Here is a 19,090-nt window from a genome sequence, read left to right as displayed (position 1 = left end):
TATACAGCAAGTGGCACAATCTTATAATATATAATACATAGGTTACATGCTTTCTCATATATAAAAACACTTCAGTTTGGGTTCAAAGTGTGTGTGTGTGTGTGTGTGTGTGTGTGTGTGTGTGTGTGTGTGTGTGTGTTTATTTTGTATGGTATTTTATCGTGATGTGTTCAGGATCTCTGTTACAATGTTACTGTTTTGGTTGTGCTGCATTAAAGACATTAAATTAATTAATTATTAAGTAAATTATTCAAGAGAACTCTCCCCTTACATTAACTGCCCTGTTACAGTACCAACTTAATAAACCTCGGTGAAGCAAAAATGTCTTGTGTTTAAGACTCCACATGAAAGTTAAAATATATATGTTCAGTGCGCATAGATATATAGTGTATATATTTACATAGTTATACATATCACACAAAAATCCACCACAGAACAGCATATGCAGTGTGAGGACGCAGCTACCGCTCCATGAGGTGCTGGAAAATGGCCGGGGCTTCAAACAAGCCAAACAGAAGTGTGACGAATTGGTATGAACCATACAGAGGGGAGAAGGACGTTTTTGTCTTTGGATGTGGAACAGGAACATCTGCTTTATTGGAATGTGTGAAATGACAATCACAGTGCATCTTAAACATACCCTCTGAAAATTTAATGCCAAAGCACGTTTTTGAGATGAATGTAATATTTTATGACCATTTTGTCCCTTGAAGATTATTTCAGTTTTTAATGAGCTGCACGAACTGTGTTCAGTGTGAGTGGAGAACAGCCAAGTCTCCTCCTCTGATAAACCTCCACATGTACCACCGAAAAAAGTTTAATTAGTTTGAATCTGAAATCAGGGCTCAAACTACTTGTTGTGAGACCATTTCTTTATTTTTCACACCAAACTGTTTAATAAGACAAACTTTACACAGAGTTCATCAAATAGAACTAACGCTTTAACAGTATCAGGATTTCATAATGCAAACTTCAAATTAACAAGAAAACAGATGCAGAACATGTGGATCAAAATGAATTAATTAAAAAACAACATGTGGACTTCAAGGATACATTTAATACACTAAAGTGAAAGGAGGAGCCAAAAATAGATGTTTAATAGAATTTGAATTAACAAAAGGGTCGTAATGTGTGCTGCCGTTTTTAACGTTTAACATTTCTTTAAAATGAATGCATTTAAAAAAAAGAAGTTAATTTTGGAAAAACTAAGAAAGTTCAAATGAAACAAATTGATATATATCCATATCAGTAATTTTGATACAATATGAGTTTAGGGTTAGGGTTAGGGTTAATAATACAGTAACAAGTACAACTACTAAACACTACTGTGTCCAAAGGGAACAAAGATTAAACTGTAACATTTTAGAGAATTAAAATACCTCAAATGAAAAAACATAAACTTGATATACATGGTAAATGGCCTGTATTTGTATAGCGCTTTATCAGTCCCTAAGGACCCCAAAGCACCTTCCTTCTGTGAGGGCACACACACACACACACTCACACACACACACACACACGCACAGAGGAGAGAGAGAGAGAAAGATCATTAATACAAAGGATTGCAACCGATTTTGGATTTTCACTTGTTGGATTTTATGTGAGCAGTCACATAAAATTCACTCCAATTTTTTGCCTTTTCTTAAATTAAGAAGTTTCTTTAAATCTACAACACCTTCCAAACTTCCAAAGTTTACTGACATAGTGAAGAAGTAGGGAACTCAGTAAGTATGAGCAGCAACAGCTTAAGGACACTTTCTCTAATAAAGAGGATTTCATCATCTGCAGTTTGTCAAAAGTGCCATATTAAAACAATTCAGCAGACCCTTAAAGTGTGGATAAAAACTGTTTTCAGTTATAGAGGTAGAGGTACGCTTCATGGACTTATCAACATACAGTTCAGAGGCTTGCATTAGAGTGCATTGGTGCTTGGGCATCTTGTGAATGTAGCTATATGAATATGCTCATGAGTCTATCATATGTGTGACATGCAACCAAAAATTCAAAGATATATTTTTAAATCAGTAACTTTGCAAATTTAGAGGAAATGTTTTTGGACAACAAATGTGTCACATTTTAAACAGGGTTTGAATAATCAGCGCTGACATACAGAAGTTTAAGTGCTGGGTATAATAGACATGCTTACCGTGTGAAAGGACCGCAGACGTCTTGGAAGAGAGAAACACGCTGTATTGTTGTTTTTCTCTATTGCATAAATGAAGCCCGACTGTCAGAAACGCACCTGCAGGCATCCGTGTAAAAGAAAGGTGTTGCTGCGGCTAGGCTCTCGGGATAGTCAGGCTTTTATTTATATTTATGCATTCTGGTGCGTTAAAACTCGCAGCCTCTGTGTCCCGCTTAGATCACCATTCAGAAAATAAATAAAAATGATGACGAGGAGCCATGTAGATCCGTGAAAATGAGTTTTGATTAAATTAAAAGAGCCACAGCTATGTTACTACTCATCTGCAAACCGCTGTTACAATGCAGGAACACCTGCTTTATTGGAATGTGTGAGATGTTCATCACAATGCATCTTAAACACACTCTCCTAAAACTTCATGCCCACAGCATGTTTTTAAGAAAAGTCAAACATTTTATGACCTTTTTGTCCTTGAAGATCATTTCAGTTTTTAATGAGCTGCAGGATCCTTGTTCAGTGTGAGTGGAGAACAGCCAAGTCTCCTCCTCTGATAAACCTCCACAGGTACCACTGAAAACAGTTAAATTACTTTGAATCTGAAATCAGGGCTCAAACTACTTGTTCTGAGACCATTTCTTTATTTTTCACATCAAACTGTTTAATAAGATAAACTTTACACAGAATTCATCAAACATAACTAATGCTTTAACATTATCAGGATTTCATAATACAGAAGAGCTGCAGAACACATGGATCAAAATGAATTAATTAAAAATAACATGTGGACTTGATGGACACAGTAAATACACTAAAGTGAAAGGAGGAGCCAAAAATAGAGGTTTAATAGAATTTGATCTAACGAAAAGTAGTCACCTGTGATCTTTAAAATGGTCCTGTTGTGTGCTGCTGTTTTTAATGTTCAACATTTCTTTGCTGCTGCTGTGAATAAGAATGTACTACATGGAAGTACAGCCCAAAACCAGTTTTGCTTGAGTTTCTTTTTTCTGGACATAAAGTCACAGCAGGTGTTGTTTCAAAGGTGGGGGACAGATTTAGTACATTTTGGAAGTTTTTAGAGCAACTGCTGTGAAATTATTTGCAGTTTTGGGAGAAAAGGATTTAAGAGAAGATTTTACCACAGCAAAAGATTAAATATGAATGAAGAATTGAAATTTAACAGAGGTGACACATAAACATAAAAAAAGAAGTTAAGTTTGGAAAAGCTAAAAAAGTTCAAATAAAAAAAATGATATACATATCCATATGTGATTTTTGATACAATACCAGTTTAAAATACCAGGTAAAAAACAAAACAAAAAACAAACAAACAAACAAACAAACAAAGACTTTCCTAAAACTTTAATAATACAGTAACAAGTACAACTACTAAACACTACTGTGTCCTAAGGGAACATAGATTAAAATGTAACAGGGATAACATTTTAGAGAATTAAAATCCCTCAAAGAAAAAAACATAAATTTGATATACATATCTATACATGCAGCTTCCTAAATGTAACATTCAGGATTATTCACTGCAGGTCCAGAAATCAGAGCTACCTGATCAGATCCAAGTGTGACATCAGCTGACACTCTTTACAGGAGATTCCATCTGAACTCTGTGGAGCCTGATCTCAAGGTTTTTAAGTCTGACCCTGAAGCCACAAGAGGATCTTTCTCTCTCTTCAGATTCATTGTGATCCAGTGATTTCAGTCCTGCATGATCAGGCTGATGTTTGCACAGAGCAGATAATGAAGTGAATGTTTTTGCACATTGGTAACAGTGAAACAGTTAATTTAGAGTGGGATCGTTTGTGTTCGGAGTATGAACTGAGATTCCTGAAGCTCTTGTCACACTGGTCACAGCTGAAGTTCACTTCCATGTGTGAACTTCACCCATAAAACTGGATAGGAATGAATTTGGCTGGGAGTGTGGGGTGTGTGAACTTGGGTGGCTGTAGCTCAGGAGGTAGAGCAGGTCACCTACTGATCGCAAGGTCGGTGGTTCGATCCCTGGCTCCTCCAGTCTGCATGTCAAGTATCCTTAGGCAAGATACTAACTCCAACTTGCTCTCCGATGCATCCATCGGAGTATGAATGTCGTTAGAAAGCACTAAGTGTAGATGAAGTGCTTGTGAGAATGGGTGTGATTGGGTGAATGAGGCATGTTGTGTAGAGCGCTTTGAGTACTCTGTGAGAGTAGAAAAGCGCTATATAAGAATCAGTCCATTTACCATGTTTGTTACGATGACCTGATTGTGAGAAGCTTTTGTCACAGTGTCTGCACTTGTATGGTGTCTCTCCTGTGTGGATTAGCTAATTCTAGTTCATTAAGCTCACGTGCAGTGGTGAAGGATGACCTACACTGGTCACAGATGTGCTTTTTCACCCCAGTGTGGAAGAGTTCATGTATTTTTAATGTACTTGGTGTGTGGAAGCCTCTCCCACATTCTTTGCAGTAGTTCATTTTGTCTCCAGTGTGTCTACGTTGACATGGTTTAAGGCCCCGTTGATGATTGGAGGTTTTTCCACAAAGGTCACAGAGAAACATTTTTCCCACCACCACAGTGACGACAGGGTTAAGAACTGGATCCATGTGCTTTGCTCCACTTCTAAACAATAACAGCGTAAGTGATCTCTGTAATGTCCAATTACATTTTACTGTTTACATTATAACACTCAGCTTACCGAGCGAAAATGACTTTTCATTTTTCAAACTGTTCATTCAGTATAACTCCATAAGTTTACTAATCAGACTTGTTCCAAACAATCAGGTTAAAATTACAAGATAAAAAATCAATACATACCTCACAGTAACTGCACTTCTAGAGTTACTTTCTGGTGTGGATCTGTTGGTGTTTTTTCAGGTAATGTGGAGCTTTAAAAGTCTTCTCACACAGGTCACATTTATAAGGTCTCTCCTCAGTGTGGGTAAACAAGTGTAGTTGTAATTGTGCATCTGTTGTAAACAGTTTTCCACACTGATCACAATAGGAAACATCATTTCCAGTGTGAATCCGTAGGTGAATATTTCGGTACCTTTTTTCACTGAAAGTTTTTCCACAAAAGTCGCAGCTGTACGCCTTAATTCCAGAGTGGGTAACTAGATGCTTCTGTAAGTTTCGACTTTGAGCAAAAGCTTTACCACACAAGTCACAGCTGTAAGGTTTAACTCCACTGTGGATGAGTTGGTGTTTTTTTAAGTGTCCAGTCCGGGTAAAAGACTTTCCACACAAGTCACAGCTGTAAGGTTTAACTCCACTGTGGATGAGTTGGTGCTTTTTAAAGTCTCCAGCCCAGGCAAAAGACTTTCCACACAAGTCACAGCTGTAAGGTTTAAATCCACTGTGAATGAGTTGGTGTTTTTTTAAGTCTCCAGCCCGGGTAAAAGACTTTCCACACAAGTCACAGCTGTAAGGTTTAACTCCACTGTGGATGAGTTGGTGTGTTTTTAAGCCTTCAGCCCGGACAAAAGACTTTCCACACAAGTCACAGCTGTAAGGTTTAACTTCACTGTGGATGAGTTGGTGTGTTTTTAAGCTTCCAGCCTGGGTAAAAGACTTTCCACACAAGTCACAGTTGTAAGGTTTAACTCCACTGTGGATGAGTTGGTGTTTTTTTAAGCCTTCAGCCCGGGCAAAAGACTTTCCACACAAGTCACAGCTGTAGGATTTAACTCCACTGTGGATGACATGGTGGTTTTTTAAGTCTCCAGCCTGGGTAAAACACTTTCCACACAAGTCACAACTGTAAGGTTTAAATCCACTGTGGCTGAGTTGGTGTTTTTTTAAGTTTTCTGCCCGGGTAAACCACTTTCCACACAAGTCACAGCTGTATGCTTTAACTCCACTGTGGATGAGTTGGTGTGTTTTTAAGTTTCCAGCCTGGGTAAAAGACTTTCCACACAAGTCACAGCTGTAAGGTTTAAATCCACTGTGGATGAGTTGGTGTGTTTTTAAGCCTCCAGCCTCGGTAAAAGACTTTCCACACAAGTCACAGCTGTAAGGTTTAAATCCACTGTGGATGAGTCGGTGTGTTTTTAAGTTTCCAGCCTGGGCAAAAGACTTTCCACACAAGTCACAGCTGTAAAGTTTAACTCCACTGTGGATGAGTCGGTGTTTCTTTAAGCCTCCAGCCCGGGCAAAAGACTTCCCACACAAGTCACAGCTGTAAGGTTTAAATCCACTGTGGATGAGTTGGTGCTTTTTTAAGCTTTGAGCAAGGGTAAAAGACTTTCCACACAACTCACAGCTGTAAGATTTAACTCCACTGTGTATGAGTTGGTGCTTTTTTAAGCTTTGAGCAAGGGCAAAAGACTTTCCACACAACTCACAGTTGTACGCTTTAACTCCACTGTGGATGACTTGGTGTCTTTTTAAGTCTCCAGCCTGGGTAAAAGACTTTTCACAGAACTCACAGCTGTATGCTTTAACTCCACTGTGGATGAGTTGGTGTGTTTTTAAGCCTCCAGGCTGGGTAAATGACTTTCCACACAAATCACAGCTGTAAGGTTTAACTCCACTGTGGATGAATTGGTGTGTTTTTAAGTTTTCTGCCCGGGTAAAACACTTTCCACACTCATCACAGCTGTATGTTTTCTCTCCCTTTCTTCTGTGAGGTTTGTCGGCCTCCTGAGAGCGCTGATTTCTCGCTCCATGTTGGTCCTGCAGTGACAGAGATACAAACAGAGGCAGTGAGTGCAATGCAGTCATGGAACAAAGTGAAACTCCCTCCATCAGTGGAATCAAACATGTCAACAAACACATTGTTGGTGTGTTACCACCACCTTCTGGTGATAGTTTCACATTACAATGATGTGACACAATGAGAGGTATAATTAAAATGACATTAGGAAATATTGATCAGCGGAGAAAATCTTTTATTACATAAAAAGATTTTGAGTTCAACTGATGATATAAGTTTCAATGTGTGTACATAAAATATAATCTTTGTATTTTCTTGTGACTTCTGTGGTTTCTCATTTTGAATGTAGAGTCTGTATATATGGATGAGCTCAGGATGGAAAAGATAAAGCTGCTGTTAACGGGTTTTTAAAAACCAACCAGCTGAACACACAGTTTCAATAACAGTGTAACTGTGACATTTTTCTCACCTTTTGTGTTGAAGACATTGTTTCCTCTATAGTGGCTGAGCTGAGTCTAAATGGCTGAAATTGTTCCTCTGGTGCTCCAACAGACTCTTCTGCTCCTGTTACTCAGCAAAAAAAAATGTATATTTATATATATGCACACACACACACACACACACACACACACACACACACACACATATACATATATATATTAGGGGTGCAACGATACTCGTATCGATATTGAACCGTTCGATACAGTGCTTTCGGTTCGGTACGCATATGTATCGAACAATACAACATTTTTTATTTATTTTATCAACTTTTCTTCTGACGATGCTGTCTGTATTGAGCGCTCAGTGGATCTGCGTTCGACTACTCTGCCTAGGCTGCACTGTCGAGTGCAGATCCACTGAGCGCAGCGCAAGCTAGCAAAACAGAAGCTAAGCTCGTTGCAACATGGCAACTGCCTCAACGCTACCCGAAATTGAACCTCCCCCACCCTCATTCAGATCTGGCGTTTGGAACTATCTTTGTTTTCATGTGAAGCATGACCCTGAAGGTAAGCGCGTCATGGACAAAAGTAAAACAGTATGTCGGATGTGCCACACAATGCTCAATTTGTGGGAACTAGTGTGTTAGCGCAGTTAGCTTGTTAACGTGTTGACGCCGTCCAGCCCCAAGCACAGGGTGATCCGCGGTAAGGTGTTAACAGAGATTTGCCGCGTTATGGCGTTAATGTCATTTTAACGAGATTAACTCTGACAGCACTAGTGGGAACAGAACGAATATGACTGCACATTTGCGCTGACATCATCCTAGTGCAAAGACAAGTGGAAGCAGACAAAAACAACAAGCACGCATGCTACAAACTTTACCCGAGTCATTTAGACAGCTGTTCGCACATGATTCTCCTTATGGGGGCCTGATATGTTTAATATGCTGCTGAGAATATACCCCCAAAGAAGGGTATAGTATAGCTTTTATTTTGTAAAGAGCCATTTCTCTGTAATAAACTCTCTTTTCCAAAGATGAGTGATTTCTCGATCAGATAGATTTATTTTTTTTTATTTTGTTTCAGCAACATTAAATTTAAAAACTGTACTTTTGAATTAAAATATATATTTATAATTTTAATAAATGACAAATTAAAAAGGCATGAACATTTTTTTGTATCGAAAAAATATCGAACCGTAACACCAAAGTATTGAACCGAACCGTGAATTTTGTGTATCGTTGCACCCCTAATATATATATATATATATATATATATATATATATATATATATATATAGCTAACCGAAGGTCGGACGGTCCTGATCCCCAAGGACCCCAAGAAGGGACCGTCCCCATCCAACTACCGACCAATAACCTGCCTCAGTACTACATGGAAGCTCCTGTCAGGCATCATATCGGCTAAGATGAACAGGCACATGGGTCAATACATGAGCGGGGCACAGAAAGGGATTGGCAAGAATACCAGAGGCGCAAAACACCAGCTACTGGTAGACAGAACGGTCAGCCGAGACTGCAAGACCAGACTGACCAACCTGTGCACAGCCTGGATTGATTACAAGAAGGCCTATGACTCAATGCCCCACAGCTGGATACTGGAATGCCTAGAATTGTATAAGATCAACAGGACCCTAAGAGCCTTCATCAGGAACTCAATGGGGATGTGGCGTACAACACTAGAGGCCAACTCCAAGCCCATAGCACAAGTCACCATCAAGTGCGGGATCTACCAAGGAGATGCTCTGTCCCCACTACTGTTCTGCATAGGCCTGAACCCCTCAGTGAGATCATTAACAAGACTGGCTACGGATACCGACTACGGAACGGAGCGGTTGTCAGCCACCTCCTGTACATGGATGACATCAAGCTGTATGCCAAGAGTGAACGAGACATCGATTCACTGATACACACTACCAGGCTATACAGCAATGACATTGGAATGTCATTCGGACTGGAGAAGTGTAGTCGGATGGTAACAAAGAGAGGAAGGTAGTCAGAACTGAGGGGATTGAACTACCAGAAGGCAACATTGCAGACATAGAGGACAGTTACAAGTACCTGGGGATCCCATAGCGCGAATGGGAACCATGAAGAGACCGCTAGGAAAGCTGCAACCACCAAGTACCTGCAGAGGGTCAGGCAAGTCCTGAGGAGTCAGCTGAACGGTAAGAACAAGATCCGGGCCATTAACACCTCGCCCTGCCCGTGATCAGGTACCCTGCTGGGGTAATAGGCTGGCCAAAGGAGGAGATAGAAGCCACTGACATAAAGACAAGAAAGCTCCTTACCATGCATGGAGGGTTTCACCCCAAGTCCAGCACCCTGAGGCTGTACGCTAAGCGGAAGGAAGGGGGCGGGGACTGGTGAGTGTCAGCACCACAGTCCAGGATGAGACAAGAAACATCCACGAATACATCACGAAGATGGCCCCAACTGACAGCGTGCTCAGTGAATACCTCAGGCAGCAGAAACCCAAGAAAGAGGAGGAAGGCGAGGAACCATCATGGAAGGACAGGCCCCTGCATGGTATGTACCACCGGCAGATAGGGAGGTGGCTGATATCCAGAAATCCTACCAGTGGCTGGACAAAGCTGGACTGAAAGACAGCACAGAGGCACTAATCATGGCAGCACAAGAACAAGCTCTGAGCACAAGATCCATAGAGGCTGGGGTCTATCACACCAGGCAAGACCCCAGGTGCAGGCTGTGTAAAGATGCCCCAGAGACAATCCAGCACATAACAGCAGGGTGCAAGATGCTAGCAGGCAAGGCATACATGGAACGCCATAACCAAGTGGCCGGCATAGTGTACAGGAACATCTGTGCCAAGTATAACCTGGAAGTCCCAAGGTCAAAATGGGAGATGCCCCAAGGGTGATGGAGAATGACCGAGCTAAGATCCTGTGGGACTTCCAGATGCAGACGGACAAAATGGTGGTGGCTAACCAACCGGACATAGTGGTGGTAGACAAACAGAAGAAGACGGCTGTAGTGATCGATGTAGCGGTTCCGAATGACAGCAATATCAGGAAGAAGGAACACGAGAAGCTGGAGAAATACCAAGGGCTCAGAGAAGAGCTCGAGAGGATGTGGAGGGTGAAGGTAACGGTGGTCCCCGTGGTAATCGGAGCACTAGGTGCGGTGACTCCCAAGCTAGGCGAGTGGCTCCAGCAGATCCCGGGAACAACATCGGAGATCTCTGTCCAGAAGAGCGCAGTCCCGGGAACAGCTAAGATACTGCGCAGGACCCTCAAGCTCCCAGGCCTCTGGTAGAGGACCCGAGCTTGAAGGATAAACCGCCCGCAGGGGCGTGCTGGGTGTTTTTTTATACATATGTATGTATGTATGTATATATATATATATATATATATATATATATATATATATATTTATTAGGGCTGCCACGATTAGTCGACTAGTCACGATTACGTCGACTATTAAAATCGTCGATGACTAATTTAATGGTCGACGCGTCATTTGAAGCTTTGTAAGATCCCAAAAGACGCAGGAATAAGTAGTAGTATTTAAGTGTAATAACGGACTGAAACAGAAGATGGCAGCACTGCATGTACAAAGATGCCAGCTGCCATTAAACCCCGAAGAAGAAGAAGCTGTGTCCCAGAATTCATAGCGCGGCCCAGCGCAATTGTCAACAATGGCGGCGGCTATTAAGTTTTAATATTACTCTTATTACTCCTTCTGGGTCACAAAATAAACGTTTAACATATTTTCAGGCAAGAATGTAGCTGTGTAAACTTCAAATATCTGCTCCATTTATCAAGACATCACATATTTTCAAAAGCGCTCCGACGTTTTCGGAGACGTCTGTTACCCACCAGCTCACTAGAGTCGGTGAGAACACCCGGGAAATCGTTTTCAAACCCACCGCTGTCTTTCGCTACTCAGGTTAAACATGATATATAAGTTACTTAGATAACTTAAAAGTGTTATTGTTTGGCTTTTTTTAGTATTTTATTTGTTCCTGAGTAAATCGGTTTGGCTGAGACTAAAGTTATAGTTTTTACACAGCGGAATAAACATCAAGCTGACACCTGATTATCAGAAGTGTGAGATGCTCGAGAATATACTCTGGTGTCCTGTTATATTTTAGATAGCAAGGAGCAGACGGCTGCGTTTATTAAACTTCACCGAAACAATCTGCAAATGTCATTAAAATTTAATAAACTATCATCTTGTCTTTATTTTTAGTTTAAACACTTTAAACACTTAAAGCTGTAAGCTAATGATAGTTATATAAGAGCAGATGCATGCTGGTGTAATAAGCTGTAGTTGTACGTCCAATGGATGCATGATCTGATTAGTCGACTAATCGCGAAAATAATCGGTGACTAGTCAACTATCAAAATAATCGTTTGTGGCAGCCCTAATACATATATATATATGTGTAGGGCTGCACGATTAATCGTTAGAAAATCGCGATCTCAATTCATACTTATGTGCGATCTCATTTCCAAATGACAACGATTAAAGGAAAAAAAAAAGAAAAAAAAGAAAGATGACGACGATTGTACCGCATTTTGATCCGGGACGTAACCTGCATGAAAACAAGCGCTCACTCTTCCTGCTCAACAAATGACAAGGGCGGAGCCTTATACCACGTGATACAGAAGCTGTGCCGTGTGATGCTCAAATTGGCAGGGAAAAAACAACGGAGAACACGTCAGGGATGACGAGAAAGTGACAGGAGAAAATCCGTCCCGGTCAACCACCCAAACATCAATAACGGGAACCTTATACAGCGCTTCCCTATACCCGTCGAACGCCCGCAGGCACAATGAAATTACGGAGGCTATTACTTATCACCTGACCAAAGATATGGCTCCCATCAACACTGTGCAGAACGAGGGATTTAGGAAAATGATCAACACCCTAGACAAACGCTACACAGTGCCGTCCCGCAACTATTTTTCTATTGTTGCTATTTTTCTATTGTTGGACTACCTGCTCTATACACGCAGTGTCAAGCAACGGTGGAGACGGAATTTCAAGCAGTATAACATTTTGCGGCAACCACAAAATGTGAGGCATTTATTGTTTTTATGTTTATTTATTGTTTTTATGTTCAGTCTCAACTGTTACGAAGTTGATGTGCAGTTAATAAGTGCAATAAATATTTATATTGGAAAAGAGAATCGTGAGAGAATCGTGATCTCAATTCTAAGCAAAAAAATCGTGATTCTCATTTTATGCAAAATCATGCAGCCCTATATGTATATATATATATATATATATATATACACAAAAAAAAAAAAAACACCCAGCACGCCCCTGCGGGCGGTTTATCCTTCAAGCTCGGGTCCTCTACCAGAGGCCTGGGAGCTTGAGGGTCCTGCGTAGTATCTTAGCTGTTCCCAGGACTGCGCTCTTCTGAACAGAGATCTCCGATGTTGTTCCGGGATCTGCTGGAGCCACTCGCCTAGCTTGGGAGTCACCGCACCTAGTGCTCCGATTACCACGGGACCACCGTTACCTTCACCCTCCACATCCTCTCGAGCTCTTCTCTGAGCCCTTGGTATTTCTCCAGCTTCTCGTGTTCCTTCTTCCTGATATTGCTGTCATTCGAACCGCTACATCGATCACTACAGCCGTCTTCTTCTGTTTGTCTACCACCACTATGTCCGGTTGGTTAGCCACCACCATTTTGTCCATCTGCATCTGGAAGTCCCACAGGATCTTAGCTCGGTCATTCTCCATCATCCTTGGGGGCATCTCCCATTTTGACCTTGGGACTTCCAGGTTATACTTGGCACAGATGTTCCTGTACACTATGCCGGCCACTTGGTTATGGCGTTCCATGTATGCCTTGCCTGCTAGCATCTTGCACCCTGCTGTTATGTGCTGGATTGTCTCTGGGGCATCTTTACACAGCCTGCACCTGGGGTCTTGCCTCTGGTGTGATAGACCCCAGCCTCTATGGATCTTGTACTCAGAGCTTGTTCTTGTGCTGCCATGATTAGTGCCTCTGTGCTGTCTTTCAGTCCAGCTTTGTCCAGCCACTGGTAGGATTTCTGGATATCAGCCACCTCCCCTATCTGCCGGTGGTACATACCGTGCAGGGGCCTGTCCTTCCATGATGGTTCCTCGCCTTCCTCCTCTTTCTTGGGTTTCTGCTGCCTGAGGTATTCACTGAGCACTCGGTCAGTTGGGGCCATCTTCGTGATGTATTCATGGATGTTTCTTGTCTCATCCTGGATTGTGGTGCTGACACTCACCAGTCCCCGGCCCCCTTCCTTCCGCTTAGCGTACAGCCTCAGGGTGCTGGACTTGGGGTGAAACCCTCCATGCATGGTAAGGAGCTTTCTTGTCTTTATGTCAGTGGCTTCTATCTCCTCCTTTGGCCAGCCTATTACCCCAGCAGGGTACCTGATCACGGGCAGGGCGTAGGTGTTGATGGCCCGGATCTTGTTCTTACCGTTCAGCTGACTCCTCAGGACTTGCCTGACTCTCTGCACATTGACCCATGTGCCTGTTCATCTTAGCCGATATGATGCCTGACAGGAGCTTCCATGTAGTACTGAGGCAGGTTATTGGTCGGTAGTTGGATGGGATCGGTCCCTTCTTGGGGTCCTTGGGGATCAGGACCATCCGACCTTCGGTTAGCCATTCCGGGTGTCTCTCGTTAACTAGCAGCTGGTTCATTTGTGCTGCCAGACGCTCGTGGAGTGCAGTCAGCTTCTTCAGCCAGTAGGCGTGAACCATGTCGGGCCCTGGTGCTGTCCAACTCTTCATACTGGAGACCCTTTCTTGGATGTCTGCCACTGTGATGGTTACCGGACCCTGTTCAGGGAGGTCGCTATGGTCTGCCCTCAGATCCACTAGCCACTGAGCATTGCCGTTATGGGTTGCGTCCTTCTCCCATATGCTCTTCCAGTATTGCTCTGTCTCCAGCCTTGGTGGTGCTGTTCTGCTATTGTTCCTCTGCCACTGAGAGTACACCTTTGCTGGTTCTGTGGAGAACAGCTGGTTTATTCTCCTGCCTTCGATCTCTCTGGCGTACCTCCTCAAGCGGCTGGCCAAGGCTGTGAGTCTTTGCTTGGCAGTTTCCAAGGCCTCAGGTATGGACAGCTTGCTGTATTTCTTATGCACCTTCTTTGTCGCACCTTTCTGCAACTCCGTTAGTTGGCTAACCTCCCTCCGTGCTACTTTGATCTTGCCCTCTAGCCTCCTTCTCCATGGAGGGTACTGCCCCTTGTGGCTGTTCAACCACGAAACAAACGATAGCGTAAAATGAAACGATAGACATTTTTATATCGTCAGCCGATATATATCGTTATATCGAACAGCCCTAATATATATATATATATATATATATATATATATATATATATATATATATATATATATATAAATAAATAATAATAATAATAATAAATAAATAAATAAATAATAAATAAATATATATATATATATATATATTTATAGTTGAAGTTTGGTAAGACTTGATGGATGGGTCGGGTGTATCCTTCTCTTGCCAAACCTATCCCAGAGCTCATAGTGGGGCCCAGCCATTTCTAGTTTCCAACCATGGAAGCAGCTACTTAGTTTAATATTGCACATAAAATGTAATAAAAAAATCTTATAATACAAAAACCAACTAGTCACAGTTCAACTTTTAACTATTTAAAATTTCAGCTTTTTCCTTTTAAACAAATTGAAAATAAAACAACAGAAAACACTGACAACACAATTAAATATAAATGAAAATATGAAAAAAACAGAAGCTGCATATTCTCTGTAATATGGGCCTGCATGAATAAACTTTCTAAATCCTTTATCATCTGCAACTGAAAATAGTTCATAGTTACACCTGGTAAAGCAGCAATGCTGATCATTTTATTAAAGATGAAAGAATTTAGACAGTTTTTAACTCAGTGACGCTGCAGTGTTCGTTTGACTTTAGGACCTGAAGAGACGGAGTTTAGGACCCAGATTACACCCAGATTTACGAGCGCGTTAGTCCAACAAATATGGCAATAGTGACGGCCCGCTTGCTTTTTTACAAAAAAAATGTGCTTTGTTGTGTATCTGATGGACAAACACCAAACCAGCTCCACATTACTGAAGTGGAACCAGTTTTACAAACTAATTCTGGTTCATCCGTTTCACTCAACGATCTCCCTTCTCATTCTCTTTTGCCGCCATGCTTTTTCGGCCATGTGCGTATGAAAACAAAGGCACTGTGCATGTGCGTTTTACCCATATTCTATCGCGATATTCCATTTTCTTATCGTTGCCTAACATTGTACCGGTATTACCGTGAACGGTATAATATGGCCCATCCCTAGTGGCAAGCGGTACTACGGCATGCAGGCTTTCACATGAAAGCAGTCACACAGCGATAAAAAGACACACAAAAAATGGCAAGAAGCTGTTGTATTATTAACTGCAATAGCCGGTCGCATGACAGCCACAGGAAGCCGACGGGTAAAGAGATCGGTTTATATCGGATTATGTCATGGAAGAGAAATTTTTCAAGCCATGTTTCCGAAGTAACAAAGAGCCGACTGATGGTCTGGATTGCAGCCCTCGAAGACCAAATATAACGTCCAAGAACACTCATGCACACATGTTAGTCTGCTCCAAGCATTTCCACAAAGGTAAGTGTTTTGTAGTAGTTAATACGTCATTTTTCATAACATAATTGTCCACTATAGAGATTGACAGACCACGTGACTTTCGCGCATTGCATGCCGGGCACTAGTGGCAAAACAATCAAAGTAATGCATCAAACGTAAGCATTTGCAGCACCGCAAAACGTTCATTCTCCGGTTCCAATACCTTCTTGCTTTTTCTTTGCCCCCCAAAAAAGGTATGTACAAAAACGAAGGAGAACAATGCCGGTCCATACAAAGACAGACTTGATGACGTTAGCGTGCTGCCCAAGATTATAACAGTGATGGCAATATAATTGTTTGTTGTTCAGCAGAACAGTGTCCAGTATGCTGGCTGTTATACTTTGTTGTGTTTGAAAATAAAAGTTGGGCTGATTTTAACATCATTACAAGTGTTGTTAATTATTTTAATCATATTCAGGTTACCACAAATTGTTTTTTCATTTAGTTGAACTTCAAATGTTTGTCAGTAGGTAAACAATTAGTATTGTACAGTCAGAAATATCAAGTTATTCTTAATACTGCAGACTTGCAATGTATAAGTTGTCCTAACAGTCATCTTTAGTAAGCTCTACTGAGTTTTTTTGAGGCAACGAGTTTACGTATTTTCTTTGAGTTCTGGGAACTAACAAGCCTGTCCAGCACACTCAAAATGAGTAAGTTGCCCTAACTTGGTCATCTTAAGTAAACCTGATCCAATTTTTTGAGTTCTGGGAACTAATTAGATTTTACAGTGCACGCTCATATTTATAATCATATGGTTCTTGGAGTGAGTGCATACACTCATGAAGTTTTTAGTAACTTCGGGTCACTGCAACAAGCCCGGGTACAGTTTACCGACGGATGGGTACAGGACCTTGAAATGCACCATGTCGAACGAAAGACCATCGTACGAACAAAGGTAAGTTTACCTCACAAATCGTCTTCATAAATACACATTCGTTAACCGTTTATTAATAGGACCTTTAACCTCAACGGTAATTAATTAGTAGTGGAAATAATTTCTGGTACGCATTACAGAAATGTAGCAGTGACAATAAAATTGTATGCTGTAATCGTACTGGGCAATTAGTGATACAAAAAAACCTTTTTATCCTGTGAATAAAAGTATATGTTTTTGTCAATGTACCATGGTAATAACAGAAGCGAAACACAATATTGTGTCAGGACAATTCACTATTTATGCACAATAAACAAAGGAGCATAGCGCGACAATTTCTGTTCAGCGCCAGACTTGCTTGTAACCTATATCACCAATTATGTTATGAAAAATGACGTATTAACTACTACAAAACACTGACCTTTGTGGGAATGCTTGGAGCAGACTAACATGTGAACTGCAGTGTTCTGGGACGTTATATTTGGTCTTTGAATGGCTGCAATCCAGGCCATCCGTCGCCTGTTTGTTACTTCGGACATGGCTTGAACAATTTCTCTTCAACGACGTCATTCGATAACAACCGATCTCTTTACCCGTGGGCTTCCCGTGGATGTCATGCGACCGGCTATTGCAGTTAATAATACAACAGCTTCTTGCCATTTTTTGTTTTTCTTTTTATTGCTGTGTAACTGATTTCAATTGAAAGCCTGCGTGCGCTAGTACCGCTTGCCACGCGTTCTCAGAATCCTTTGTGATTTTACCCCTGAATGACGTGACATTTTAGCAACCGCCATATTATAATATTGCAAGCAATCACAAACTCTACAGTCTCTCTAACTTCAATGTATACTAAGCAATCTATTATTCTCACCAGAGAAAAACTCAGCATAAACTAAAACCACGTTGAAGTTAGCTCCGTGCTTACCTTTAGATGAGCCCACGAACGAGAGAACTCTGTGATTAAGCTAGAAGCCTTTCCAAACACAGTTAACAGATCAGGAAGCTGAGACACACGTGGTTCGCGCTGATCTCAGCTGCAATCCAAGAGACAACGGTGGGTAGATCGATGCAGATATCGATTGAAAAGTAGGTAGTTGTATATGATCCTGTAAGTTTACTACTTTACTCCCGTTTCACGAAAAAGCAGCTCTCTCTGCTCGACTCCTCTCCTGCACACACACTTTACTCCGCCCCCTTTACCCAGCTCTGCAGCGATTTGTTGCTGTGCGCTCACGTGACTCAGTGAGCGCAACTGTGTCCCAATTCATGGGCTGCATCCTCCTGAGGACCCGGTGTTGTGCCCATTGACAGTCAATGAGCGTGAACCACGTGGGTCTCTGCTCCCTGATCTGTTTCCTGTGTTTCTTAAGACTTCCAGCTTCGTCACGGAGTTTCTCTCGGTTTGTGGGCTCATCTAAAGGTAAGCACCGAGCTAACTTTAATGTGGGTTTAGTTTATGTTGAGTTTAGCTCTGTTGAGAATAATAGATTGCTTGGTATACTCTGGCGGTATGCAGCCAACCCCCCAGGACAGGAATCCACAGGTACAAGCCTGTAGTGATGTGTCGGTCGCGAAGGAAACTGCCCTTAGAGCCGATTCTTTGAAGTGAACGATGCGAGCTACATTGTAAGGTTTTTAAAAACTGAGCTTAAATACATGATTTGTGGTAATAAAAGCAGAGGGAGGTCAACAGTGATCACTGACTGTTTTAAGAGCTTTTGGAGATTAAATAGAAGAAAGTACAAAACATTAAACATGTTAACAACACAAAAGCCATATTAAACGCAGACTATTTTAGGCCCTGAAGCAGGACTCGTCACGTCATCACTTAAAGACCAGATTGGGAGCCGTGTTTTTTTTTTTTTTCTCTCTCACCCTCTCTCTTGCACTTTTTTCCAACTTCACAAGCCTTGTGCTTTGCACTAGTGATGGGTCGGTCGCGAACGAAATGGCTCTTAGAGCCGGATCTTTGACGTGAACGACGCGAACCGGCTCCTTATCGCGAGCAGTGGGTTTTTTTTCCTTTCTCTCACCCTCTTTCTCTCGCACTTTTTTCCGCTTCACTCTGCATGCAAGCCTTGTGCTTTGCACTGGGCAGAGGGGGGAGGGGCGGTAGTTACAGTCGCAGTAGCAGAGGAACAGCAGGAGGGAGAGAAAGAGAGCCAGGGACAACAACGTCACATTAGAAAGGTATAGTAATCATCCACAGCTATTTTCAGTTGTGGATGATAAAGGATTCAGAAAGTTTATTCATGCAGGTCCATATGACAGAGAATATGCATCTTCTTTTTCATATTTTAATTTATATTTAATTGTGTTGTGGTTTGCAG

The 19,090-nt window shown here is 41.7% G+C and overlaps 1 long non-coding RNA gene across 1 annotated transcript; it reads right to left on the bottom strand.

The window, feature by feature from the left end:
• Positions 1-6,134: 6,134 nt before the first annotated feature.
• On the bottom strand, positions 6,135-17,989 carry LOC120438268. The gene is made up of 3 exons (XR_005611752.1): positions 17,686-17,989; positions 7,257-7,351; positions 6,135-6,807 (listed from the first exon to the last, which is right to left on the bottom strand). It is a non-coding gene; the product is annotated as an uncharacterized LOC120438268 (long non-coding RNA).
• Positions 17,990-19,090: the final 1,101 nt, after the last annotated feature.

Source organism: Oreochromis aureus, linkage group 3 (genome assembly GCF_013358895.1).
Source record: "Oreochromis aureus strain Israel breed Guangdong linkage group 3, ZZ_aureus, whole genome shotgun sequence".
Taxonomy (NCBI): Eukaryota; Metazoa; Chordata; class Actinopteri; order Cichliformes; family Cichlidae; genus Oreochromis; species Oreochromis aureus.
The sequence above is the reverse complement of the archived record's forward strand: the minus strand, read 5'-3'. Positions and strand labels throughout refer to the sequence as shown.